This window comes from Eurosta solidaginis, chromosome 4, assembly GCF_040869045.1.
Source record: "Eurosta solidaginis isolate ZX-2024a chromosome 4, ASM4086904v1, whole genome shotgun sequence".
NCBI lineage: Eukaryota > Metazoa > Arthropoda > Insecta > Diptera > Tephritidae > Eurosta > Eurosta solidaginis.
The window spans coordinates 60,507,671-60,523,336 of record NC_090322.1 but is presented as its reverse complement, the minus strand read 5'-3'; the positions used below and the strand labels follow the sequence as shown (position 1 = coordinate 60,523,336).

Sequence of the window (15,666 nt, the reverse complement as noted above, 5' to 3'; positions counted from 1 at the left end):
CGTTCATCACTACTCATCTGTGTTCTTTACTTTCCGACTGAGTAAAAAAGTTTATTGGATACAAAAAGGAATAATTTTCTCGAAAATTGGAAAAGATATACTTTTACAAAAGTTTGCCAGCTATTATGGAAAAATGGGGATAGTTGTCTTAAGAACTGCACAACGAAAAAATAAAGGCGAAAAAAGTGTGGTTTTTGTGCAGAGAAATTGTGGAAACGGCGAACGGAACAAGGCAAACTTGTGCAACAACAATTTCGAAGACGAAGTGATGTGCAATAATTGCAAAAAATGGTTTTGCAATGGGCGTGGAAGCACATCTGGATCCCAAATTGTTAATCTTTCGGTGAGGGCTAAACATAGGGAAGTCACCCTACATTCTTAAGGTCCACTTGGAGAAACAGTACTAAAAATGTTACTCGTGTGGCGTACGTAATGTATTGGTATTAGGATTCATTCCAGCACAGGCACAGCACAGGAATCTATTGTAGTGTTGTTATGCCGGTAAGCTGAAAATGGAGTAAATATTAAAAGGTATATTTAAACGAATAAATTTAAATTTCAGTCAACCATGTGCAGCGCAGCCACTTATAACTGACTGTTCGTTTTTGCCGTGGTTGGTTAAGGTGCCTACCGATCAAGTGCAGTGGTGTGCACGACAAATATAGGCAGCACAAATAAACAAATTAGAGGAATTATGGAAGGAAAATATTGATGCAATATTTCAGTATTTAGAGAAGCCAGGTATAGATACTGAACCATCACAAGTGCTATTGCGTTATGAAGATGGTTATCAATACGATAAAGTTTTTGGTCCACTTGTGCGCCTAGAAACAGAATACGATAAAAATTTAAAAGAATCGCAAACAGGAGGGTATAGAAATAAGGTGGGACGATGGCCTAAACAACAAAACAATAGCATATTTTACGCTTGCTAAAACTGATTCGGACATGAAACTAATGCATATGTTATTCATAAGTTAATACTTCTAGGCTTTAGCCGTTAACAGTTGCATAAAATTTGTGTTTTTGATGGAAAAATAAAAGAATTATAGAAACATATATCACTCGTCTTATTGTAAACAGATTAACTCAAACTTTAAGTTTTTTGGGATAATGCAATTCAAGCTTTGTCATATGGTTTGTATATGGTTGAATTCTCTGGCTAATTTCTAGGGCACTGAAGTCGGTGGCTAATTTTCTGCTAAAGAATATTTTTATAATAGTTTGAAGAATTTGCTATATTTTTCATTAAAAATTGATTCCCTTTACTATACAAATATTATGCAGCTAAATACAACTTTCAGAATAAATTCATACGGAGTATTTCTGAATACATCGGTGTAGTATAATATAGTAAATAAATCATGTTTTTATGGTGTTACATATACAGATTTATTTCGGGTTGACCCATCTTACATTTAAAAAGCAAAGCATTTTCAATTAGCAAAATTTATAAAACAAAGATGCATAGACATCTATTTCAGCTTGTTTCATCTCATTGAGTGTAATAGGAGACTGAACATATTATCGTAAGCCAGTTAATAATATATATCATAACATCTCAGAAAATTAGAATTTCACATTACATAAAAGGTACATATTTTTGTCTTTTTATTCCAATTTTGGTTCATATATTCTGTATACTAAATTAAATTAATGTATAACTTTCAATCTACTCCGGTAAACAAACTTAAACATTAATTTTTTATATCCAAGTATACAAATAATCGCAGATTCGCTTATCAAAGATAAATGAAAGCGATCGCCATAGCTGTAAAAAATAGCCATATCTATATTCACTGATAGCTCAAAATCGCTGTATCGCCCATCATATCTTCTGTATAGAAGCGCTTGTTAAAATAAAGCGATCGCTATAGCTATAAAAAATAGCCGTGATTCAAAAATAAATAAATAAATAAATGTAAGGCGCGATAACCTCCGAAGAGATCTAAGGCCGAGCTTCTCTTCCAATTTGCGTCGTGCTCCTCTTGATTTTTCCCTACAAATTGGCCGGACGGGACCTACATGTTTTATGCCGACTCCGAACGGCATCTGCAAGGCAGATGAGTTTTCACTGAGAGCTTTTCATGGCAGAAATACAATCGGAGCGCTTGCCAGACACTGCCGAGGGGCGACCCCGCTTAGAAAAATTTTCTTCTAATTGAAAAATCTTATTTCTAAAATTTTGATGTTGCTTTGCCCGGGAGTTGAACCCAGGGCATACGGTGTGATAGGCGGAGCACGCTACCATTACACCACGGTGGCCGCCAAATAGCCATATCTATTTTCACTGATAGCTCAAAATAGCCATATCGTCCATCACTAGTATCCAGGTTATATTCCAAGCGTATGAAGTTTTGTTAATTTTTACAAATTTTGTTGTGTGTACACATGTGATAATTTAAGCGAAATGACATTTAGTCAATTGACATTTGTTTAGTAAGCGAAATTCATGTGACATGATGGAGTCATATTGACAGTGTAACCGAATTGCTTTTGTTTATGCTTGTTGGATGAGATAAGGACTACAGAAAAGATGTTGTCGTATCCTTGATAAAAATTATTATTATATATAAGGAATAAACAAATTTGTTAAATTATAAATTTGAAAGCATCGATAGCTAGTCAAACCAACTAAAATTTGTCACGTACACCTACTTTTGGCTCTTTGGGGTACCCTTGACTAGCTCAGTATAACAATGGGTAGTGGTTCTTAACCCTATCCCAAAGAGCCGGACGGACACATACTCATATCTCCTCTTCATTCACCCTTTTTTGTCCACACACCTTCAAACCCTAAGAAGCCCGCCCTGCCTTGGACCGCTCGCTTCAGGTACCCTAACTCTAGCAGTCTCCCTCTAGCCATGCTCCATCCCCGCCACTTACATCTTCATCCTGCCATCCTCACAACCCGCCCAAAAAGGTATTTATCTCATCATTTCGGAACTAATGACATCAAAATATATTCAAATAATAAAAATTTATACAATAAAACATCTTACACACTAACGTCTCTTACATATAAATAATTTTGTATATTCACGGATTTAGACAAACCGCCCTGCCACCAAGCCTATATGTATAAACCAATAATGCAAAAAAAAAATCTCAATAAGGAGGGGATTCTACCTACTAGAGCTCTATGAGGTGGTTATATCCCTACCAATGTATGCATCTAAGTATTTATATATATGTATTTCACAAAATATATGCGAACATTCAATATTTGCTTTGGGCAGACTCGCTTTGTACAGAAGCCACAAAAAAAAATCAAAACATGTATAAAAATTTGACCTGACATAAGATTCCATATACCACAAAAAAACAGTCATATGGCTCAATCAAACAAAAAATAAATTTGAATTGAACCGGTCTACCGTGACTGCATTATCATCATGCTCACACGCAAAAAGTTATGAAATTATAAATTTGGCATGTCCCAAAACCTGGGCGCTATAAATATAAAGCTTTGTCAGAAGCGTTTGCTTCTCTTCTATGGAGTACAATAGGGTGTTCTAAAATAAAATTATTTTTCTCGCTATCAAAAAAAAACTTAAATGTTTAAACTTTGATTATATGCATTTAAAGGATGGTTCGCGTGTGCGCATATGTTAATCTTACAAAAAAAAAAAACGATTTACACCAACAAAATAACGGCTTAAAGAAACAAATTAAACCTCACTACAAAAAAGTTAATTAAAGTCGTAATCCTTGGGTATGAGTCCTGAGGGCGTTGGATAAAACCAGATTTATGTTTGTTAGGTAGCGGTGTTCAGTCTACGTCGCAAAAAGGCATATGTACAAAAAATTACGGCATTCACAACGGTTTTTCTGGGTTACTGGCCGATTTTATATGTATGAAAGATCTAACGTCCATACTTCGCAGGAATATACATGTATAAAAATGTTGAAAATATTAAAAAGCATATTTTGCCGCCGTTTAAATTTAACCGCATCGGTATGAGGATATCTGTACATATATGCGGACGATAATAGCTTAGAAATTAAGACTTACGGCGAGTTGTGCCATCTACGCCTCCCGCGCTGAAAAGATCCGGGACACACTATAACGATTTTTTTTATCAGAATCTATTAACAAAAAAAAAAAAAATATGCGATTTTCGGACTTACACTTCGCCGTAGCTATCAATATATAAAAATCAAAGTTCAGCCACTTCCATTTGCTTGTAGGTAGGTCAGAATCCCACGTATCTGTACTCCCTACGACACAAAATATTATAATTCCGCTTTTGGACTACTTTATTTCATGCCTACAGACAGATATGTGCATACGTGAGCCCACATGTACATATATTACATATATTTTCTATTTAACTCAGAAAAATCACTTTTATTTAATAAATGTTATATCGTCAAACAACACGATTTCAAAAGCAAACTCAATATTCCCAATTAGATTGCAGTCTGATCAAAAAAAAAAAAAAATATATAAACAAAATTATTTTTTTCCAAAACGCGAATATTAAAAATTTAACTTTTTCAAAATTTGAATTATTAACAAAGCTCGGATAACATTAGCAATACATTTACTCCTATGGTCCTATATACGTATATATGTACATATATTCGCACGTATGTCTAACTATCTATCCCTAGAAAAATCCTTGCTCACCTTCCTTCAGCAAACTTCTGCTCCCATGGTATGACCACTGTTTTATTGCAGGCTAACACTTTTAAGCACTGTGTGCGAAAAAAATTTAAAACTTAAGTCACAAAGTCACAGACTACACAATTAAAATAAACCTTTTCACCACTTTAGCGCGGTCTTATGCCGTGACGATTACTTTGATACTAATATGCTCTGCCCCTATGTTCAGCCCTTTTATCTCTTCCTATTCGTATAACGTTAATCGTTATTACACTCTATCCGCTAATCGCCTGTGGATTATGACCTAGCATATTTATTGTTGCTGTAATCCCGGCCTTACGATATAAGAATTGGCATACGGCAACCTTCTACCAAACCTTTCTTTGAGTTCTGTTCGTTTTGATGTCACTCGAGTTTTGACATTTGTGACAGATCACCATGAAAGCAAACGCAGATCAAAACAAAAAAAACAACCTAAGAAATTTTGACGTGATGGCTTTGAATAATTTAAAGCAAAATAAACGAAACCATCACGATAAAAATGGTCATAATAAAGACACGGTGCTCGTAGCCAACCAAACACAAGTTGGCCCGCTCGTATTTTACCAGTTGCGGCTATCACTTGTGCCTCCGCTTTCCTACTTTACAAACATAGAAATACAATCATCCCAAATGTATCCGCCTTTACATTGCCACCACTTTCAGGACCGATACAATTTTCTTGCCGACGTAGTGCACGGCTATGCACCATCGGTGGGGTATATAGAAATAAAAGATATGCCACAGTTCGATTACTACCCTGGCAAACCAATCACTGCATCGAATTGATCTGGATTTATTATCGATTCCGATGGTCTAATATTAAAATATGCACATGTTGTTATCACAAACCACACACTATGGTACAAGTGCGTACTTTTCCAGGTGCAGTGGAAGATATAGATCAAACATCTGATTTAGCTACGGTACGTATACAATTTTTTTATTTTTTTTATTTTTATTTTTTTACGTATACAATTTAAAGATTTGCCATTTATGACACTTGGAAATAGTGCAACTTTGGGTACAAGCCAACGGGTTGTGGCGGCGGGCAGCCCATTGGCTTTAAGTAATACAGTTACGGCTGATGTAGTCAGTTCAACACAGCATGTTTATATACAAACCGATGTGTATATACAAACCGATGCTGCCATCACATTTGGCTAGCTCTGGAGGGCCACTCGTTAATTTAGATGGTGAAGCGATTGGTGTTAACTCAAGGAAAGTGACTGCTGGTATTCGTTTTGCTATACTCATTGACTATGTGAAATTATTTTTGAATAATAGATTTGTACTGTGTGGGCATACATACGAGCGGTCCATCAGCTTTTTGCGGGGAAGAAAACGTCCTGTCAGCCCAACGCGGGGAACACCCACCCCTGACACAGTCTCCTGCTTCATGAGTTACGCCGGGCAAAATTTTATCAACTAAATCCGATGGAAATTTTGAAAACTCAGTGAGTTTACGGGAAGTGTAATTATGTCATATCCATACGAGAATTTTACTTTTTGATTAATTCGTAATTGGTATTTCGCAGGTTGGCTAACTACGCTCGTGTGCGTAGGGCACACGTCCGGACGACTTGACCCTCCTCGCCGGAGATCCACCAACATGGAAAGAACCCTATTGTTTTAAGTCTTTGGCGTGCCAGGCGCTTAACTACGCCCAGAAAGTGTTTCTAACAGGTACATGTTCTTCACAAGTGCTTTAGTTATTCTTCATTTGTATTCATGTGTATTGTTTCAGGTACCCCGAACTTGTAAAAGATTTCTTCGGTCAGGAATTTCACGACGTTGGTCGCCGTTGCTTCACGCATTGCCTTTAAAAAGGAAATAGAGAAATGATCCACAACTATAAAAATATACGTATTCCCACTCTTAAATCTGGGGTATTTTCCTAAAAAATCTACATAAATTTTTTGGAAAGGTCGTTCCGTGATTACCTCTGACCCTATACCCGCCTTCAAAGTTATATTACAAGGCTTACTTTCCTTGCAGACCTGGCAGTCACGGACGAAATTCCGGACTTGTACGACCATGTTAGGCCAATAGTACATGCGCCTCAAACGATGCAAGGTTTTGGTCATTCCCCCATGTGCGGCTGTTTCAGCACAATGCGTTTTCAATTAGCGTCGATGTTAATGCCGCCGGTAAACATAGCTTCCACTGGCTTTCTTCCAACTCGATATCCCTAGCTAGCATTTTCTTAAAAATAAAACCGTCCTATACTTTAAGATCGGGGAATCGCTCAGCATTTTTCTCAATCGTGCCTATTAACCCTAAGTATTCCTCAGATTCGAATTCTATCGTATCCATGCCTGCTATTAACGATTGTGATATATCTTCTATACAGCGAGATAGAGTGTCAGCAACTATATTTTCCGACCCTTTTCGACGTTTGATTTTGAAATTAAATGCCTGAAGATGCAGGGACCACCTCGCTAACCTTCCGCTCAGATCTTAAAGTGACATGATCCACTTTAGACTGGCATGATCAGTCACTACGATAAATGGCACAAGTTCAATGTACGGTCGAAGTCTTTGCACTGCCATCACCGCCGCGAGACATTCCTTTTCGGTTGTGCTATATTTCCGTTGACACTCGTTTAACTTCTGAGAGAAGTACGCGATGGGATTTTCAGCATTATCATCCGTCTTTTGATACAGCACCGCGCCAACGCCATAGTCAGAGGCGTCACATTGGACCCAAAAATGTTTTGTAAAATCCGGGTGCTTTAGTACAGGTGCGCTCGTTAGCACTTTTTTTTCAAATTATTAAAGGCCTCTATGGCTTGCGATGTCATTTGGAACTTGTTAGATTTTTTGAAGGTATCGGTCAGTGGTGCAGCCAGCGTTGCAAAATCCTTTATAAATCGACGGTACCACCCAGCTGTTCCCAGAAAACTTCTAACTTTTTTCACTGTTTTCGGTAAGGGGATATTTAGGATAGCCTTCACCTTTTCGGGATCCGTCTTTAACATACCTCCGCCGAAAATATAACCTAAATATGGCAATTCTTTGAAACAAAACATTGACTTTTCTAATCCGATAGTTAACCCTGCTTCTTTGAGATACCCAGCCACTTCTTCCAAAGTTCTCAAATGTGTGTCGAAATCTGAGCAATAATGAGCAAATCATCCAGATATATAAAAACGTTTGACTTTAATCTCTGCGGTATGACGCGGTCCATCAATCGGCACAACCGCTGCGCCGCATCGCATAAGCCGAATGGTATAACTACAAATTGGTACAGGGGACGTCCCGGGACGGTGAAAGCAGTGTATGGTTTGCATTTATCCTTTAATTCTATTTGCCAAAAGGCGAACTTTAGGTCTACGCTGCTGATGTAATGCGTATCATCGATGCGAGTGATTATGCCTTCTATGTTCTGTAACGGGTAGACGTCTTTAACGGTCAAGGCATTCAACTTCCGCGCGTCTAAACAAAATCGGGTTTTTCCAGGTTTTCGAACAACAGTAGTTTTGTTACTCCAGGGACTTTCGCTTTCTTCGATTACTCCTAGTTCTAACATTTTGTCAATTTCAGCATAAACAATGGATTGCATTGCCGGGGACAATGGATAATGCCGATCTTTCACAGGCACGGCTTCATCAACTAACTTGATGGAATGTCTTTCGAGAGGCGTGCGACCAAGTCCATCCTGTTCAAACGTCTTAAAACTATCTTTGACTTCTTGCAACCATTTTTGTTGTTCCGCGGTTAAGTCATGCAATATGCGACGCTCGTGTCTATCTTCCACTGTCACCATCTGTTGTCCTAATCGCGAAAAATCAATCTCATCGACCCCTATAATTCTCGGAGCTAACTGAAATACACGCCAAAAGTCAATCCCCAGATATATATTTTGCTCAAGGTATGGACATAGATAGAAGGTAATGTTATTTTCTAAATTATTGTATCTTACAGGTACGGTCAGCTTTCCCAGTACCATATGTGCGCCAACTCCTGCCGTCGTGACACTTGATATAAACCTTTCAATAGATACCCCTACATGGTTGACTAGCTCGCGACATCCCCGTCCTAGAATACTAACTGATGCCCCCGTATCCAACAATCCGCGCAATTTCATCCCCTTTACCTCTATATCCGCGTATACTCGCGGGTCATTTCGCTCTGCTCTCTTAACAGTGGCCACAACTTTCCGACGCACAAGCTTTCTTCGTTGAAACCGTTCTCTGGCCTTTTGTATCCTGCGCGATAACATCCGTCGACCCAGCAGCACACTGTCGGCAACTGTCGTTCGCGAGCTTCTCGATACCTTCGCAAACGTTCCTCAAGCGAAAGCGTAATTGGACGGTTAAGGGTATTTTTGCTGTTTCCATTTTTCTGTCTATCAGGGTTTTGATTAATTTTAAATTTTTCTGCGACCTGTTCATTTTCACCTATGGCATCTTCAAAATCTGTGGGTGTGTTGGTTGGCGCATCTATTCTTGCGGTGATTGTGTGGAGCGCGACACCCCCGTCGTCATTGCGTTCCGTTTTGCGTTTCCCGTCACGTTACATACGGGACATTTAGGTGTTATAAAATCCGACTTTCCACATTTAAAGCAAAATATACGTCGATGTAGGGAAATGCACTCAGTGAACAAATGACCCTCAATTCCACAATTCCAACATACTATTTTACGGCTGGTCTGGTCGCGCGTTGGAGAGTGTTTCGTTACGCGCTGATATCGGACTTCCTCCACAGAGACTTGACCCTCATCTCTGGGAGCTTCCTGACCAACACTCGGTGTTGGTGCAACCTCGTTTACCTGATAAGATCGGGGCACGTATCCGCCTTGCGGCATACGTTCGCGACGGGGGAAACACCTCTCCACCTTCTTGCATTCCATCCGCAACTCCTCAACGGAGTACACCGCGATAAACCATTTTCGCCAACGATTCCCGTAAATTCCCCTTCACCAGACGTACCATTTCGAATTCGGGTATTTGGTTCCTTAGCCGAGAACGAAGTACCCCTATAGCATGAAAATATTCGTCAATTGTTTCTCCGGGCTTTTGTTTCCTTTCATTGATTTCCCTCATTAATTCAAAATCTGTGAGCTGGGAGGCGAATTGTCGCTGTAACGCAAATTGCAAAGTTGGCCAGTCTAAGTTTCGGTTCGTACGAATGTACAACCAATACCATTCTCGTGCTACGCTACCCACTGACGATGATGTATTTGCGCTGTGAACGCCGGCAAGGGACCCACCGCAGGCCTTACATGGTTAAGGGTATCTCTATTATCTCTATTGCCATTGCTATTGACATCTTCATCGACAATTTCATTTTGAGGAATCGACCGCCTCGATTCCATGGACTCACTGCTAATGTTGTGCCTCCTTCGCTTGTATGGAACACGCGCTCTATTCCCTCCCCCAACAGCTCCCATTTCACCGTTTGAGTTTCACAAACTATTCATTATCTCCTGCACGTTGGTTCTCATTTCCCCTAAAAGGGCCTCTTTCGCTTCACCCATCATTTCTTTAATCATAGGTGCAACTTCGTCACGTATGTGTTGGGTTTTAGGTCGCTGGGCTGTGCCTTGATTCGAAAAATTATGGAAAGGTGGCGGGCGCGGGAAAGATAATACGGGTGGCCGTACGAGCACGGATTGAGTTACTTGTGCTCCGGTGTTCTGCTTGGGCATCGTCCCGGTTATACTGCCTGTCATAGGTGTCGCGCTGTTGGTTCCATCTTTGTCCCTTTTCTTTCCCGTTTTATCCCCACTACTCTTCGTCCTTCCAAACCGATCTGACAAATCTATGAATGAGGCATCCTTTTCAACCGCGGCGTTCGCGTTTGGGTCATTAGATGCCATGGCTGCAATCTTTGTTTTGGCTCGAGTGTTATGTGCAGGTGGTGTATTGTTCATATAAAAGAAATTATTTGCCGTGTATCCAAAAACAGAATAATAGAAAATTTACTGACTCTGGACCATTTTAGATTAACATTTGTATAAAAAACTAGAATATCTATGGCCGTCTATATGTGCTAAACGGCACGAATTATTCTCAAATATTTTCAAAGAAAAAACTCAAATATAAGTAGGACTAATCTTTATCATAAATTCAAATCTATAACGATGTGCTAATTTGCGGGAGTTCCGATAGCATGACACCCGAAGAGGTTTTCTAAACAGAAGGTTTGGAGCATAGGTTAACGTTCCTGGGTTAGGTAGTGTGTGGCTATTTATCAAAAAAAAACTTTAGGCATCACATCCTCTGCATGTTACCGCATGGCTGTGGTCACTAAACATTCTTTATATGTACTTATGTATGGAGCATCACAAATTTAATTTCCAATTTCGGTCTCCATACTCAAAGACTAAACTGCAGAACCGATCTAAATATGCATTGTGTTATGGCGGTGCAAATAGGTCAATGTGCCGGTAGATACCTATGTCACCGATTGACTATTGTAGGGAGGACAGATGAGTTGACTCCCGACGCACTAGGGCAATTGAACTTTCGCAAAAAAAAAAACGCTTAAGCAAGTCACCTGGCTCGACAGGATGACAGCTTCCATCCGCCCCTTTGCAATGAACGATTTGGATAAAAAGGTTTAAATAAAATTTGTTTGAAAATCAAGGACTAATAATTTAAAAAAATGTGTTTATACCTAATGCATACTGCTTAGGATTATTATTGCTTTTTTCGTGGGCGCCAATTTAAATCCTTTCAGCGCTGATTTTATTTCTAAAGAGCTAAGTGCTACTCAGCAGTACACTAGCGAAGTTTTCGTTTTAGATTTGGGCGCCATATAAATATTGTCACGTACACCTACTTTTGGCTCTTTGGGGTACCCTTGACTAGCTCAGTATAACAATGGGTAGTGGTTCTTAACCCTATCCCAAAGAGCCGGACGGACACATACTCATATCTCCTCTTCATTCACCCTTTTTTTCACACACCTTCAAACTCTAAAAAGCCTCCCTGCCTTGGACCGCTCGCTTCAGGTACCCTAACTCTAGCAGTCTCCCTCTAGCCATGCTCCATCCCCTCCACTTACCTCTTTATCCTGCCATCCACACAACCCGCCCAAAAAGGTATTTATCTCATCATTTCGGAACTAATGACATCAAAATATATTCAAATAATAAAAATTTATACAATAAAACATCTTACACACTAACGTCTCTTACATATAAATAATTTTGTATATTCACGGATTTAGACAAACCGCCCTGCCACCAAGCCTATATGTATAAACCAATAACGCAAAAAAAAAAATCTCAATAAGGTTAGGGGATCCTACCTACTAGGGCTCTATGAGGTGGTTATATCCCTACCAATGTATGCATCTAAGTATTTATATATATGTATCTCACAAAATATATGCGAACATTCAAATAATTGCTTTGGGCAGACTCGCTTTGTACAGAAGCCACAAAAAAAAATCAACACATGTATAAAAAATTGACCTGACATAAAATTCCATATACCACAAAAAATCAGTCATATGGCTCAATCAAACAAAAAATAAATTAGAATTGAACCAGTCTACTGTGACTGCATTATCATCATGCTCACACGCAAAAAGTTATGAAATTATAAATTTAGCATGTCCCACAACCTGGGCGCTATAAACATAAAGCTTTGTCAGAAGCGTTTGCTTCTCCTCTATGGAGTACAATAGGGTGTTCTAAAATAAAATTATTTTTCTTGCTATCAAAAAAAAACTTTAAATGTTTAAACTTTGATTATATGCATTTAAAGGATGGTTCACGTGTGCGCATATGTTAATCTTACAAAAAAAAAAACGATTTACACCAACAAAATAACGGCTTAAAGAAACAAATTAACCCTCACTACAAAAAAGTTAATTAAAGTCGTAATCCTTGGGTATGAGTCCTGAGGGTGTTGGATAAAACCAGATTTATGTATGGTAGCGGTGTTCAGGCTACGTCGCAAAAAGGCATATGTACAAAAAATAACGGCATTCACAACGGGTTTTTCTGGGTTACTGGCCGATTTTATATGTATGAAAGATCTAACTTCCGTACTTCGTATGAATATATATGTATAAAAATATTGAATATATTAAAAAGCATATTTTGCCGCCGTTTAAACTTAACCGCATCGGTATGAGGATATCTGTACATATATGTGAACGATAATAGCTTAGAAATTAAGACTTACGGCGAGTTGTGCAATCTACGCCTCACGCGCTGAAAAGATCCGAGACACACTATAACGATTTTTTTTTTATCAGAATCCATTAACAAAAAAAATATGCGATTTTCGGACTTACACTTCGTCGTAGCTATCAATATATAAAAATCAAAGTTCAGCCACTTCCATTTACTTGTAGGTAGGTCAGAATCCCACGTATCTGTACTCCCTACGACACAAAATATTATAATTACGCTTTTGGACTACTTTATTTCATGCCTACAGACAGATATGTGCATATGTGAGCCTACATGTACATATATTACATATATTTTCTATTTAACTCAGAAAAATCACTTTTATTTAATAAATGTTATATCGTCAAACAACATGATTTCAAAAGCAAACTCAATATTCCCAATTAGATTGCAGTCTGATCAAAAAAAAAAAAAATATAAACAAAATTCTTTTTTTCCAAAACACGAATATTAAAATTTTAACTTTTTCAAAATTTGAATTATTAACAAAGCTCGGATAACATTAGCAATATATTTACTCCTATGGTCCTATATACGTATATATGTACATATATTCGCAAGTATGTCTAACTATCTATCCCTAGAAAAATCCTTGCTCACCTTCCTTCAGCAAACTTCTGCGCCCACGGTATGACCACTGTTTTATTGCAGGCTAACACTTTTAAGCACTGTGTGCGAAAAAAATTTAAAACTTAAGTCACAGAGTCACAAACTACACAATTAAAATAAAACTTTTCATCACTTCAGCGCGGTCTTATGCCGTGACGATTACTTTGATACTAATATGCTCTGCCCCTATGTTCAGCCCTTTTATCTCTTCCTATTCGTATAACGTTAATCGTTATTACACTCTATCCGCTAATCGCCTGTGGATTATGACCTAGCGTATTTATTGTTGCTGTAATCCCGGCCTTACGATATAAGAATTGGCATACGGCAACCTTCTACCAAAAGCTCTACCTTTCGTTGAGTTCTGTTCGTTTTGATGTCACTCGAGTTTTGACATTTGTGACAGATCACCATGAAAGCAAACGCAGATCAAAACAAACAAAAAAAACCCAAGAAATTTTGACGTGATGGCTTTGAATAATTTAAAGCAAAATAAACGAAACCACCACGATAAAAATGCTCATAATAAAGACACGGTGCTCGTAGCCAACCAAACACAAGTTGGCCCGCTAGTATTTTACCAGTTGCGGCTATCACTTTTGCCTCCGCTTTCCTACTTTACAAACATAGAAATACAATCATCCAAAATGTATCCGCCTTTACATTGCCACCACTTTCAGGACCGATACAATTTTCTTGCCGACGTAGTGCACGCCTATGCACCATCGGTGGGGTATATAGAAATAAAAGATATGCGACAGTTCGATTACTACCCTGGGAAACCAGTCACTGCATTGAATTTATCTGGATTTATTATCGATTCCGATGGTCTAATATTAAAAAATGCACATGTTGTTATCACAAACCACACACTATGGTACAATTGCGTACTTTTCCAGGTGCAGTGGAAGATATAGATCAAACATCTGATTTAGCTACGGTACGTATACAATGTAAAGATTTGCCATTTATGACACTTGGAAATAGTGCAACTTTGGGTACAAGCCAATGGGTTGTGGCGTTGGGCAGCCTATTGGCTTTAAGTAATACATTTACGGCTGATGTAGTCAGTTCAACACAGCATGTTTCCCAAGAATTGGGTTTGAAAAAAATCGGGATATAAGTTATATACAAACCGATGCTGCCATCACATTTGGCTAGCTCTGGAGGGCCACTCGTTAATTTAGATGGTGAAGCGATTGGTGTTAACTCAAGGAAAGTGACTGCTGGTATTCGTTTTGCTATACTCATTGACTATGTGAAATTATTTTTGAATAATAGATTTGTACTGTGTGGGCATACATACGAGCGGTCCATCAGCTTTTTGCGGGGAAGAAAACGTCCTATCAGCCCAACGCAGGGAACACCCATCCCTGACAAATTTACAAGCGGTTTTTTGAAAAAATTTTATGAGTTCAGTGATTTTGGCCAAATTGTTATCATAAAGTATATATCTAAAATTATGATAATTGTTAAATAGACTGAAATTGTCACGGGTGTTACTGCGAAGTATACATACAAAGTTTTGATTTACGCAGTCATCAATATGGCCACATCTACACCTTTCGGATCTGAAGGTGCCAAATTTAAATAAATAGGATTTGTCATACGTGTAACCTGTCAAGATTCTGTTCAATCTCTTGAGTTCCGTTGTATGTCTGCATATAAATTTGGGTGTTCACTTGAAAAATCCAAAAATTCATTGTACCAAATATCGTATATTTCATTTCGAATAAGTCTAAGACCCTCTTGAATAGTAAGTTTAATATCTTTGAAGGTGTTAGCTTCAGTTGCTTTCTTAGCAATTTTGTCAGCTCTTTCATTACCTGGTATACCCATGTGACTGGGTGTCCAGATAATGTGTACTTGATTGAAATTGTGATTGTGAATAATACGAAAAATAGTTTGAGCTATGCAGTTGTTTGTTTGACGATTTTTTAGAATGTAACAAACCGCTAGACTATCTGTGAGGATAGCTATACTTTCACTTTCATTGGTAATGGCCAAATTTATGGCTTCCTTTATGGCTAATATTTCGCCAAAGGCAGAAGAGGATTTGAAAGGCAAACAAAAAGAGTGTTCGCTGTTGGTGTTTAAATAAAAGATCCCACAACCGGTTTTGTTTTCAGCAAGAGAAGCATCTGTAAATATAATATCAAAACCTAAATTTTTATAATTGTCAATTATCTCATGATAATTTGCAGCAGCATATTAATTAGACATATTGGCTTTTTTTAACTTTAAAATTTTGTC

The 15,666-nt window shown here is 38.3% G+C and overlaps 1 protein-coding gene and 2 pseudogenes across 7 annotated transcripts in view; 2 read left to right on the top strand and 1 right to left on the bottom strand.

Moving 5' to 3' along the window:
* The window catches only part of LOC137249864 (calcium-binding protein P-like), a 51,077-nt gene that overhangs the window by 17,508 nt on the left and 17,903 nt on the right, over positions 1 to 15,666 (bottom strand). The gene's annotated exons all lie outside the window — the stretch shown is intronic.
* On the top strand, positions 513 to 6,195 carry LOC137248516 (serine protease HTRA2, mitochondrial-like; annotated as a pseudogene).
* LOC137248515 (serine protease HTRA2, mitochondrial-like) lies at positions 8,525 to 14,893 on the top strand (annotated as a pseudogene).